The sequence below is a fragment of the Crassostrea angulata genome, chromosome 9 (genome assembly GCF_025612915.1).
Source record: "Crassostrea angulata isolate pt1a10 chromosome 9, ASM2561291v2, whole genome shotgun sequence".
In the NCBI taxonomy this organism is placed as follows: domain Eukaryota; kingdom Metazoa; phylum Mollusca; class Bivalvia; order Ostreida; family Ostreidae; genus Magallana; species Magallana angulata.
The window spans coordinates 36,457,243-36,471,826 of record NC_069119.1 but is presented as its reverse complement, the minus strand read 5'-3'; the positions used below and the strand labels follow the sequence as shown (position 1 = coordinate 36,471,826).

The 14,584-nt window shown below is 34.2% G+C and overlaps 1 protein-coding gene across 3 annotated transcripts in view; it reads left to right on the top strand.

The window, feature by feature from the left end:
* Positions 1 to 14,584, top strand: part of LOC128162552 (parathyroid hormone/parathyroid hormone-related peptide receptor-like) — a 68,504-nt gene that overhangs the window by 27,698 nt on the left and 26,222 nt on the right. The window contains exon 1 of one of the 3 annotated variants that reach the window (XM_052825793.1): positions 2,806 to 3,856. The exons of the other annotated variants lie outside the window; for them this stretch is intronic. The gene's annotated coding sequence lies outside the window, so the exon portion shown is untranslated. Of the gene's footprint in view, positions 1 to 2,805; positions 3,857 to 14,584 lie in introns of those variants that run through there. 3 annotated transcript variants of the gene reach the window in all.

Sequence of the window (14,584 nt, the reverse complement as noted above, 5' to 3'; positions counted from 1 at the left end):
TTTTATGAGCGCGTAGGATTTTCACAAAACAAGAGTCTGATAATTCACCGACTACAACGTTTCCCACATTATCTATTCATTGATACGGAGAAAACGACCTTCAATTTGTTATCTGCTTCTTTTGCTGACCCAAGCAAGTAATAAGACAAGTAGAAACAATTTTCTGAACAGGAAACTATCAAGTGCAATTAGTTGTGGAATTAAAGTCCAATATTGCGTTTTCTTATATTCTTTTTCCTGTCCTTAAGGAAAAGAACCATAATAATCTTCAGGTAAATTGATTTTGTTACATTTAAATCGGCTTTTCGCCTCATGAAAACAACAATTTTGTCATATCTTACAATCTCTGTTGGTTTTTTGTTATGTTTAAATAACCAGGAGTCGACATAAAAATAACCAAGTCCCAACAATGTGTAATAAAACACCTCACTTTGCCAACATCTTTTCCCCTTTATTATTGAGGAATATGATAAATTAATAGCTACCGTAAATACTTGTCTGTTAGTTGATTTTGGGGATAGAAAATTTAATAGAAAGAATGTGTCCGACTTATAAGCGCGACATACACGCGGGTCAACGGCAAAATCTTTAAAATAAATCAGAAAAAGGCAACAAACGTTTGGACACACAATACTTATAGGCTAGTATATACGGTAGCACATATATTATACATGTAAATGCATTGTGACAGTTAAAACAACGATTACTGCCCAAGTCCATGAATCATTGTTTACAGACATTCGCCAACCAGTTTTAAGGAGGTCAACAAATCACAACGCACGTCCACCTTAACATTATTTTTTGTTAATTTTTAATTCGATACTAATTGATTATCAATTTATAAAACTATTTTGAGTTTTAAAAAAATCAAAAAATTCATAATGTGAACCGTTAGATCTGCCTTAAACTTTAATGATATTTTTGACCATAAACTATTATTAGGCAAAGGAAAAATCCAAATATTTTATATTAAAACATTTTTTTCATATCTTTATATACATGGCTCTTCTTCTAAAGGAGATACATATAGCCTTAAAATTACGTCGACAATGTATCCAGCTCCCTTAATCTAAATATATACATTTTATTTTGTTTAATATCTACATGTAAAATACCACGATGTTGACATTTGCTTCCAGACAATCAATTTACATCTATATGAATCAAGAAATGATGTATTGTGTATAATGTATTGTGTAGTATAAAACTCTGGAGGATAAGACACTTTACGACAGTCTATGGCATAAAATAAACTCCTCCGCAATTATAAATTATACTGTTAACATACAATGTTAAAGATGTCCTTGTCTTAGAGAAATTGTAAAAATTCAGCATCAAAATATCAATCATCTAAAACCACATCCCATCAAAGTATTGAACTTTGATTCATGAACGACCAATGTTATCGATACAAAAGTTTATGTAGTTACTAGTCTTTGTTTCAATAAAAGAAACTCGTCAAATAATTTTATGGGTTGTTCGCCCTTGAGAATCATCATTTCTGCTAAAAAGGTATAATATGTTACAAAATTTAGTATCTGTGAAAACCCGAGTCAAGATAAGCAGTGACTGGACAGAGGCCAATCAGAGGGACCGATACCAACACAAAATAAATGAAACCAAAGAAAACATAATACTCGTAGTTCACCATCTCCTCAACAGCGAGTTTATCTATTTATTTATTGTTACCACTTCTCCATTACACGTAAACATTCCACGGAATACACACTGAGACAAGATTAATCATTAGATGATTTGTTGGAGAGAGAATCCTATTTTACCAGAAAGTCGTAAAATATCCTTTAAGCACAATGTGGTAATGCGTGGCTATAATTATTAATAATAAAACTTAGATTTGACAATTGTCAATTACAATATAGATAATATTCTAAAGTATTAAGTGCATTAAGAGTAATGCTTCTTTAACGATCATTTTCTTTTCGATACTTTGTATTTCTGGTAAATGTTGATTACACCATCGTAATAAAATCTATTTATAGATAAAGGATTTTTCCATCATCCGTGAGTATATTTAAAAAATGATTTTTTTTGGACTCGTCTTATATAAATTGATAAATGACTGGTGGGGCACATTTATAAAGGATTCGTGTGGCAATGATTGTACATTCAAAAGTCGTGTGCAAGTCTTGATCGAAGCACTTTGAATCGCAAAATACAAATTGAAAAGTGAGTAGCTTTTAAAGAAAAAAACGTGGCATCTTTGAAGCTTATTGTGACGAGATATCGGAGACTCTCTGTGTGAGTATATGTACTAGAGTATACCTATTACAATTTGTACTTGCAAAGTCAGGCTTGTCTCTGACTAGTTTCGCGATCAATGGACCTAACCTCAGACTAATATTGCTTTAACGAGGGTAAATAGGTTATCAAAAAGTATGACATTGCGAAAATTAAAACCAATATCACTATAGTTTCTCGTCCTGTCGCGATGGATACTTAAAGATGTTGGTATGCGCATGCGTTAGGTAGTAAGGCTATGCAATCAAATCTAGTTTTATTGAAGTGAACAATAGCAATATAAACAAATTATTTTATTCCTCATTTAGTAAACAAACGCAATAAACAGTTTACGTATTTCGATATTCTATCCCCATTTTGCAATCAATCTGTTTTGTGCTCGAATTTCGCTGAGATAGGATAGATCAACGAGTAAAGTAACAAAAGTTCAAAACCGATATTTTTTCAAGGAAATAATCTTGAATCGCAAACAGAATCGGTTCATTAAATCGCATATTATCTATGTAGCTTATCTCGAACAGTGGCTTATGACTACATCGGCACACAACAACTCGGTTAATACGATAAGATTTGTGGATGTTGCGTTTAGTTGTGAAACCGATGGAAGTGGCATGGACCGTCAGTGATTTCTGAAGTTTTTTGTTTTTTTTTGTTTTGGGGAATTCGAAATGAACATTTATTTCAAACGGAGGATCAATTCTGTATTTCTGTAATTTATGAGCTATCGACGTTTTACATTGATTTTGAACTATATTAGTTTGAAGTACATTTTAAGGGAGCAAGCTTATATATACCAAGAGTCTTGTACATGAATAAGCTTCCTTTATCCCAACCCCGACTCCTTAAATGATGAATTGATACATAAATCATGCATCGGAGGATAGATTATCAAATGTATCAAAAGAAGTATTGAATCTGAGCAACACTGATCTTTTTTTAAAGAAAGATACGTAAATGAAGTCAGTGGAACACATTCTTCAATTTTGATCAATGAAGAGTTGTGTTCAGAGATGCTAAGGTCGTATTTTCCCTCAAAATCTGGATAACATTTCCCCTTTGTTGCCGTCTTAGAACCAGTGAAGTGTGCGTGACACTTTTATACCTCTCTGTGCATTTCAATATCCCAGTTCATTGACAGAAAAAAGGCGTATTAAACTTGGGTGTATAGTAAAGCATTGATTTAATGCTGTCTTAATAGTCCTCTTGTGAAATACAAAACACTAGGAAATCTTAGTACATTTTAGTTCGTCAATGACTCCGCGAGGAAACACCTTTGATAATCATTGTACATTAGTTTGTGCTGTAGGTTATTATAAAGGATCACGTAATCAGAAATATCGTTTCTCGATCGTTTGGGCCGCGTCCCTTTCGAACACTTCCAGCACTGTGACGGATATATAAACCCATTAAAGTTTAATTTCTAAGAAATACATTGAGGAATTCGAATAGAGATTCCATTTCAACTTTGGATAATAATATTTCAAAGAGAAGTTGAATTTGGACGAGCAGTTCTCCGTCTGGAAATTTTTATTTTCAAACCGGATTTTAAGATTTTACAGGATTTTTAAGCTAACCAGGAGATAGGCAAAACCTCACGGTAAGAATTTTTATGTTACCAAATATATTCTAAGCCGATTGATTTTCTTGGCCAAATGGGTTGTAAAATCCTTCAGTTATCGAGGTCTTTTACGTTGATTTTTTCGTATTTTTGGGGGGTGGGGGGGGGGAAACTGCGTTATAAACGGATGCAATGTGCGCCCTGACACTTGCCTAACTATATGGCTCATCCTCTATCGAAACAGTCAGCTGTTGACAAACATTTAATAAAACAATTAAAAGGTAACATGTGGTCTGTGTCATATCTTGCGGTCAATGTACTTGAATATTTTTGGATTATCTAGATCTCAGTATTTTTTTTTATTTTACATTAACCGATTCTATAAAAAAAATATTGAATTAAAATTTAACTCAGATTGTAGAGGGATATACTTTAATATTTAAAAAAAATGTATTTGGATAAAGGGCTGTAAACATATATTTTATACTTTATATTGATGATTTGAGGAACATGACAGAGACACTCATTAGGAAAACTCGTGGCCTCACCCATTGATAGCGACAAGAAGTCGGGTATTAAAAGGTTGATGTTACAAGTGTAATTGCTTTCTATTTGTAGTCCATTCAATATTTGTGGCGCGAGGGCAAAAGTGTCATCGATAGATTCTTGGCATCACCAAACAAAAGAAAAAAAGATCAATTGAATGGTGTACTAATATTCTTACCGCAGTAACGTCTCTTTGAACTGTCGAGTAAAACCATCCTCATTTTGACCCTAAATGCATTAAAGCGACTTTTAAAATCAACACGCAAGCAGGCATAACATTCCCAGAATGTCGCACAGACAAAACATCTGAAAATAAACTGACAGGTTCTTAGTAAAAAATTACAGACACAAAACAGCGTTGAAACAATAGGGTTTTTTTTTTTATTAATGAAACCCGGTCACCTATCATATTAAGGATGTCAAAACTTGTTAAAAGAACTCTTTTTCATTTGCAAATTATCGACGTTTTGTTTCTTTTTTTAAGAAAAATTTTGTTTCAATTTTACTACTAGAGTAAGGTGATTGAAATATTTGTTTGACAAAAACTCTTCATTTTCGAATGTATTTTAACTTTTAACCGCAGAATAAAACGAAGATAAAATCAACGACATTCACTATATACCGTAACGCAGTGTCTGATAATTTCGTCGCGATAGAAATTTACCGGGCGCCAACTGTATAATTATATAGGTGGCGCTGAACCGGAAGTTGATAGTTTTCGATACAAGATCGCTTAAGCCCACCCGGGGCCAACATTTACTGTGCAGTATGTGATTTTGCTCACTACGTTGAACGTGCTGTGCTCATAACACGATTCCGTCTTTGTGTTAGTATTTTACTGTCGGTTTTTGCTCACAACATGGCATACACGATTTCATCCGTGTTATCATTTCAATGTTCGTTTTGCGCCCATAACATGCACGATTTCATCCCTCTGTAAACAGTGTATGATGTCTTCATGATGTTCAATTACTACAAAGAGCCGTTGCTAGTGAACACTTGTTTTTTCACAGACAAAGTACATGTGTCTATATAAGTCCGGGTTTAAAAAGTCAACATCTGCCTACTCCATGCTTAAAAAGTCAAAAAGTCAAGGAAAATAATCAAATACCACACCCCCTGATTTCTGAGTTCCAGCTGTAATGAGCTCAAACAACACGCATACGTGTACAGTCATGTCCGCGTGAACTGTTAAATTAATGTAAAAAGACATTTCCGCGTTTAACCCTTGTTACCGATAGCAACTACTAAATAACAACTTTGCTTAAAAAAGCCATAGAATTATTGCATTAACGATCTGCTTTCTGCCAGAAACGATTCCCGCTACATATTAATGGAAATCTCTCTGCTAGTCTATACTTACGGAGCCATCTGGTCAATTACGGCAACTTTCTGCTTCAGTAAAAGCCTACATTACTACTAATTATGTATATGAGTGGTCATTATGGCAAGACGGTGTTACATGAATTAATGGTAGAAAACGGTATGATGCAATTCAAAGAGAGGAAAACCATTTTAATGAAACATCGAATTACTTGATGTTGAATTTTATTGAAAATGTATAAGAAGTTGAATTTTAAGTTAAGTTTTCCAATATGTGATTATTGACATTTTTTTGTTGAATTTGAGATTGATTGTGTTGAGCAGATCAACGATTGACCTCACAGTCTCTGTAACCCTAACAACCCTAATGACATTTACAAAAAATTGGAGAAAAAGTTGTTTGTTTTCTTGTCCAACTTTGTCATTAAAGGGTAGTGCTTTAATTAATTCCAGACGAGTTTCATTAACCAACACCTTATCTTGCCTTTCCCATCAGATAACTTGATCTTTACATGTATCATTACATGCTCTATCTGTTTGGGTGTTGTTGTTTTTGTCCTCTGACAAATTATTCGGGTCACGCATACTTTCGCTTATTTTTAATTCATGCTCTTTTGATCTGTAATGGATTCTTCCCCGACGTGCTGGAAACTTCTACTTATTATTTATAACAAATGTTTGTACCAATCTTTGTTAAGGATGCACTCTAGTGGATTAATAAGAAAAGGAAGCGCATAATGATAGACGTCGAGGAAAAAAGAAAATGTTATTCATCTAATTCTAATTTATAAAGAAATCGTTGCTTTTCTTTAATGCTACGATTAACATTTTTTGCTTTCGCTACATTTATTTGTTAACAATATGCATTTAAATATCAACATGACCATGAGATGATAAGATTCGCCCTCCACTACATATATCCCCACAAATGTTTACAAATGAGACAACTTCTTAATGCACAGTAATTACTAGTTATACAATTACAACGACAAATACTTTTTACAGTAATATGAATTGAATGAAAACTTGAAGATGCATAGGTTCTAGATAAAGGGATGCTTTTTATGTTAGAGAACTACACCTTGCTCCCACCTGACGGAATTCTAAGTAAAGAAAAAAATATTTATCATATCCCATCTAACTCGCTACCGTGCACTAATCGTAAACAAATTGTCAACGGCGTTTAGGAGGGCTGGATGGTCGCGGCCATTTTTTTTAGACTATTTAAATCTCTTTAAAAAGAAGAGCTCTTTATAAAGATATAGGATTTTAATTGACAATAAATATATGTTTCTGTCCTTAATAAAAGGTTATAGCTAAACAAATCATTTTTAAAAATATGAGGTCGACCTGTTGGTTAAATTGTAGACCTTCACTTGCACTGAATAGAAGATTCAGCAAAATATAATCAATGTACCTCCCATAATTACCTGGGATGCCTGTTTGCACCTAAAACTGTTTGAGTTCAACAATTGTGTCAAAAACCTTGAATTAAAGCACTGGTCGCTGTCGAAAGTGGTATCGTCATTTTGATTGAATGCATAAATTTTTCGGTTTGCTGATAACGTTTACACTATATTGAATATGACAAGCCCGATTACATTACAAAAGCTACATGTATGTGCTTGCTATTGCATAATTTAGCGGAGGGAAAAAAGACGCTTTGATATATTTATAGATCTCATCATAGATCGTAATTGTAGGCCGATAAAAATGCCAATGCAAAGCTGATAACGTGCTTATTACTCTGAGCGTGTTATTCATTGCAGAAAAAACATATTGAGGTGCATGCATTTATATCAACAGTTCTCACACTGGTTGCAGCAAGATAGAGAAGGTCAGAGGTCAGGGCTGTTTCTAAGTTTGTTTTCATTTTCTCATTTTTTGCAAAAAAGTGATGATGAAAAGAATTTGAAAACCTTATTACGAAAATAGTTGTCTTGTATTCTTCTGTTATATAAGCTGCACAGCAAAGTGATTAATACACGAGTTGTTATGTTACATTAAAAGTTTAAAACTTATCAATATTTAATTTAACTGTTACAGGTAGGTTAAAAATTGATTAGTTTTAAACTTTTAATGTAACAATTACACTGTTGATGCTTCATAAGTACCATATCCTTTATTTTTTATACAAACCTTTCCTTTGTTGCGCATGTATCTAGAACTGTTGTTATAATATTCATACCTGTACTGTTAACAATTCAACATTTTTGAGAAGAAAAATATTTATTTCCTACATTGTAAATTTCGAAACAAATTCATTAATATAACCAGGAAAATATATACTGTATACAGGGAAATATTCACCCCCCCCCCACCCCCCCCCCCGGTTTAACTTTCCCCCTTTGGCCCTCGTCAGCGGGCAAATTTATATTCAAAACAATTTTCATAAAACTGTGTTAGTTAGAAAGAAAATCTCTATTTTTTGATTGTGAATTTAAGACTGGGCGAAACGATTTGCAACTGTAGAAGGGCGAAAATAACACAGCGCGAAAATAACTCGCATTCATATTGTAAAAATATTCAGACCATTCAACTTCAATGTCAATCAGTACCCTCCTCTGTGCGTTGTATATAATTGATAAGCAGCTGTTTACAATGTGCTGTTTTGACAAAATTATCTTATGATACATGTTACAAAATGTTTAACAAACAATAAAGTAAAATATACAGTTTTATGGAAATTAAAAACAAAACAATCTTCTTAATAATATACATATAAATCAGCCCCCAGCTGTGTATTGTATTTATCTGTAGTTTATAATGTAGCACCTGTTTCTTTCTGCTTCACTGCCATTTTGACTGTTTCTCGATTACCCTTCAGTCGTGAAGAAGACGTTTGAAGCCACGGCGTACGTGTGGTCAGGAATTTCCCATTTTTCACCCCTATCACCTTGACGTATATACCGTACACACAGGTATCTGACCAAGCTCATACTGTGATAGAACTGTCGAATTCTGAACTGATTAATAGTAACGTTGGAGTCACAACTCATTGATGTGATCAGGGGAAAATTTCCCATAACTCATTGAAACCGGAAATCCCATGTCAGATTCTGTGCATCTCCCAAATAGTAATACATATGTACTCCTGAATAACGATACATATAGAGACAGGCACGTAGAATCGGCGGGAGGGGCGGGGGGGGGGGCATGCCCCCCCCCCTTTTTTTTTGCGCAGCAAAGATATTTCTTAAATTTACATACAAAAATTGAATTAACATGGAGTTGCCCCCCCCCCCCCCCCACACACACACTTTTATGGGACCATTTTTTGGATGAGTCTGCCCCTCCCCCCCCCATTTCAAAAACGATGCTACGTGCCTGAGAGACATATATAAAATTGAGCATTAAGTTCTTGCAATAAAATACATATATTGTTATATATACATGTGTTCGTTTGCAAAACTGATTTATAATATAAATTGAAAAATTTGTTGATGGAAATATAGATCTACCAAATATTTCGTCGATTCACCAACATCGTTTTATCATCAATCTTCTATGGAATCATTAGAAATCATGGTGGCTCGATTTTCTTGGTTTCAAAGGTAGCTCTCCCCGGCCACGAATTTAGATCCTCGACGAAATAATTTTTGAAGGAGTTACTTTTCTTAACGAAACTGAAAACCAACGCATGAAATTCACGAAATAACATTCCAACGAATAGGCAAAACCCCGCGAACCCCCCCCCCCCCCCCCCCCCCAATTTGAATGATTTTTCAGAATACCGTAGTATGGTATGCAGAAAAACCATTTTTCGTAATTATGGCAACGAAGTACTATTTTCACACATTTAGCGCGTGATGTGTCACTTTTGTCTTTATTTTGCATGTAGGTAAAGACTAATTAAAGATCTCTTTTGCGACGGAATATTCCTCATTAATCAATAAGTAATGAACTAAATTTTTGTGTTAAAGACATTCATGCAGTACACGAACTCAATTTTATGTCATAGAAACATGGTTTTGAGCACTGGCGCTATTCTAAAAAAGCTGTCAATTCAAAAATAAAAGATACAGGAATTCATTTAAGGACACACGAGACGTCCCTCAATTTAATATAATTTTCCTTCATATTTCATTCCTTATTTATTTACAGATGACTTCGATACAAACAATCTCACACTAACTACATGTACATGTAATAGCTATCATTGGAGATAAATGTACTAACGAAAATAAAGGATACATGTCAGTTTGCCTCTTCGTTCTTTGAAACTAGAATCTAAAAGTGACCCCAGCTGTTCCACCAGACTAGAGACATCAGTTTACTTGATTGATGTGTGAGGACCGAGCTAAGAGCGATAACTATAGTGTATGTACAAGTCATCTCCGGTCGGTACGGCCTCAGCTGCTGAGTGCACTCGGTGCATTTCCGATATTGTTGTTCTAGAGCTTACTTCTTCCGCTTCCACACAGAGCCATACTCTCTCTCTCTCTCTCTCTCTCTCTCTCTCTCTCTCTCTCTCTCTCTCTCTCTCTCTCTCTCTCTCTTTTATATCTTAAGTGTTTATGTGCGAACGTTTCCTAATTACATTAAATGTAGGAGGGGTACATTTGATTACGAGTGCACCCTTCACACCCCCACCCTCTTCACCTCAATCTCAACTCAAAAAAGTTCCGTCTTTACATTAAATACTGCATGGTTATTTTTATTTACGAGTGTACCTTTAGACATAAACGCGCAGGATGCACCTTCTGTTCTTGGGCCGATGTCTTTGATGTATACCAAAGAAAGAGAATAATATGTTTGTTTTAATACCTCCTATTCAAACCAATTTACGCGCTTCCGCGGCAGACACACTGCACACACCTTTGATGTTTCTTCTTCCGCAGTCAAAAATAGCTCTTAAATCAATTCTAGAATTATTGTAGGTATCGATATTTTGTTTTTCATATTTCAAGGAAATATTTTTATTTCTAGTGGTGTCGTTCGGTACAAACTCTCTCTTCTAATGAAAAAAAGGGGGGGGGGGGAGGGGGGGGGGGCTACAGAGTATAATATGCCATTTTACTACATGTACTGCATTTTTGTATCTCTTATTTATTGTTGATCATTTGCCTTTCTAACTAATTCAGCCGGTATTTGCTTTTTTATGAGGATATATTTGTTTACGAAAACTAGGTGTCAAAACGATTTACCAGTATATTAAGATGTTTAGTAGCATGGCATAGCAATATACATGTATATGTAAGCATTTTCAAACTTACTTAACAGAATGCAACCAAGGATGACAACTCAGTAAGCAGTGTTAAAACCAATTCGTATTGTGCGTGGATATCAGATTGCTCCTGGCTAAAATGTACACGCTGCAGCTCAGCCATTGTGGCCATTAATGAAACCCCATTAATTTAGTTTAAAGTTTGATTATTTCGTAATCTTTTTAAAAAGGGTGGTGTGGAGTTGTAATGTCAGCGTAAGCCAACAAAAATTTTACATCTACATTAAACAATATCAATCAATTTAATTGAGTTTGATTCTATTCACGACATGAAAACGCCGAATGAAAAATATAGATTACGCATTTTGAAAAAAAAAATCAAAGTGTGTTAAATTTTGAACAGAACCAACGTATTTTGAAAAACTATTTCAAAGTGCCTGAATATTGACCATATCAACGCACTTTGATTTCTTTTTCAAAATACATTAACTTTGTCCCAAATTTAACCCAATTTTAATTGAACTTTTATTTCGAATTACGTGATTTTGTTTCAAGTGCAAAATCCCGATTCGATTATATTTGAAAAAAAAACAACAACAAAAATCACCTACCCAAAATAGTTGATTACAATTACCTCGTAAAAGAAGTATCACATTAATTGAATGATTCATAATTCCCATATTTAATCTACTGATCCTACTGAAGATGTCTGTCGATTCTTCTGACGTTGTCGATCCTACTGACATTGTATCAATCGTACTGACATTTTCTGTCTTACTGACATTTTCTTTCCTACTGCCATTAATTGTCAATCCTACTGATATTGACCTGCAATCCGACTAAAATTGACTGTCTATCCGACTGACATTTTCTGTCGATCCTACTGACAATATCTGTCTATGCTACTAATTTTGTCTGTCGATCCTACTGACATTGACTGTCGATCCTACTGACATTGTCAATCCTACTGACATTGTCAATCCTACTAACATTGTCTGTAAATCCAACTTACATTGTCAATCCTGCTGACAATATCTGTCTATACTACTTATATTGTCTGTCAATCCTACAGACATTGTCTGTCTATCCCATTTACATTGTCATTCCTACTGACATTGTCTGTCGATCCTACTAACATTGTCTGTAAATCCAACTTACATTGTCAAACCTGCTGACAATATCTTTCTATACTACTTATATTGTCTGTCGATCCTACAGACATTGTCTGTCTATCCCATTTACATTGTCATTCCTACTGACATTGTCTGTCGATCCTACTAACATTGTCTGTAAATCCAACTTACATTGTCAATCCTGCTGACAATATCTTTCTATACTACTTATATTGTCTGTCGATCCTACAGACATTGTCTGTCTATCCCATTTACATTGTCAATCCTGCTGACAATATCTGTCTATACTACTTATATTGTCTGTCGATCCTACAGACATTGTCTGTCTATCCCATTTACATTGTCAATCCTACTGACATTGTCTGTCGATCCTACTAACATTGCCAATCAATCCTACAGACCTTGCTTGTCGTTATGGTTGAATTAATTTCACGATGAAAAAGCAGTCTTTGATAAATGAAGCACTCTTCGACAAGTCATTAATGTAAAACCTGACATACGGATACATTTTTTTTAACTCCGTGCACCAGATACTATTTATACACGGGGAAAACTAGGTACAGTTTCAGTAATATTTTGCCGTGTTTTAGAGTGATTTTTAAAAATATCACAATAAATTGAAATGTAACGTTTATTTACACGAGAATACCTGTACAATCAGAATTCGGCTGATTAGGCTTTCACAAGGTTAATTATGACGTCACAAACACTGAACTTTGAAACGGTCCACGATGAAACTCGCATAATAACTTGATCATGTGATATTACATAAAAATAAGTTTATTTCGTTGTGGGCGACGGCTGCGGACACATTTTTCTCTTAAAATAATAAAAAAAAATGTGCCATTTGTCATCACTTTTGACCAAATCTTAGAAATATGCCAAAATGTTGAAGTTATAATTATTTTTTGAAACAAGATAAAAGTGTATTACTTTCCATACACACACATGTTCAAAATGTTATATGTGTATTTTCATGAGATTTAAAGAACTTTTGAATTTTAGAGCACAGATTAAAAGAAACTGTACCTTATTTGAAGTTTAACCATAAAAAGGTGACTTTGATTAGCATTTACCGACACAGGACTCATGAAATAATTCCTAAAAATAAACAGGGTTAAATATTTCGGTCGTGAATTAGCAAAGCCTAAATTAAAAATTCTTTTTTTACGTTCTTAATCGATTTGAATATAACTAACTGCTTCTAAAAAGAGAAGTTTTTTTTTTATCTGTCAATAACGGAAAGGAAGATTGTTTTTTTTAGAGCCGTCTTATCTGGAATTGCCAGGATTTCAAAATGAAGATATGTGGATAGAATTAAAAATGTCCTTTTATCGGTCGTTTTATATATAAGGTAGTAAGGTATCACAGACTTTGATTCTTTCAATTAGCCCAAAAAACCACAGTCATACGCGCTGTTTTGTAGCTTTACTATATGGGCCGCTAGACCGGTCGCTTGAGTAAATTAATTGATGCAACGAGCATCATATCTTTGATTATAAATGATACGTTGGCAAACACCATCTGTCGTGCAAAAAGATAAAAACAGGTATCTTCGAGGGTTCCCCCGGCAAGCTTTGATTCCGGAAATTTGATTTTATTAGAGTAGGATGTCGCTGCTAAACCATGACCGTTAACTGAACATCTCATTCTCAGAGAAATTGGTTAATTAATAACCTGATATTTTGCAGCACTATAAAGCATGTATTAGCGTCTGTAAGCACGGAATATTGTTCTTTGATGACAAATTATCATTTCCTCGTTTTCTTCGCTAGTAGAGGAAATTGTGCAAACCTCCGCCAAACCTGTGTTCTATCTAATGAATAACTCAAAAAAAGCAAAATTTGGTATCAAGTATTTTTCAAACGGAATATATCAATGTATTTTTGTCTTTGGTTTGTTGATTAAATACGAATTCCACCTACAACCATCAGGAATGACCCATCTCTATGTATAGACCTGATTAACTCTGCCTAGAATACAGACCGCTTTTGGTATCAGTCTATCAAAAACTTTTCCCTGTTGCCAAGCACACATAGAGCACGTAGTAACCCTTAATTACCGACAATGAGGACTTGGATTGCGTCTGCTAGTTGAAAAAAAGGTTGTGTCGTTTCAAGAAACGTAAGTGTAAAAAGTTGTTGTAAAATTACGTCACTACAATATGATTACATAAGTGTAAAAAATTGTTGTGAAATTGCGTCACTGCAATTTAATTACGTATTTTAATTACGCTTGTCCCTTACCACCTATGACATGTGTAATGTTTTTATTTTTGCCCTTTTACTTTACTTTTTAGTGATTTATTATGCTTTTTCAAGTACTTGCTTCCTATAGTCGAGGAAAGCGTCACTTTGGTTTTAGTCAAAAATAGTAGGAATACAGGTTCGAACCTCGCAAGATATAAACTCAGCGCATTACCGCTTTGCGGGCGATATAAAAAACAAATTTTTATCGATAAATATCGAGTGTTTGTCATAAGACACCTAGACACGATTTGAGATCAACATTTTATTTGTTATTTTTCATGATTAAATTAGTTTACTTGTGCATTTTGAATGATTGACAAAAATCTAAATCTTAAATGTCAATTGCAAG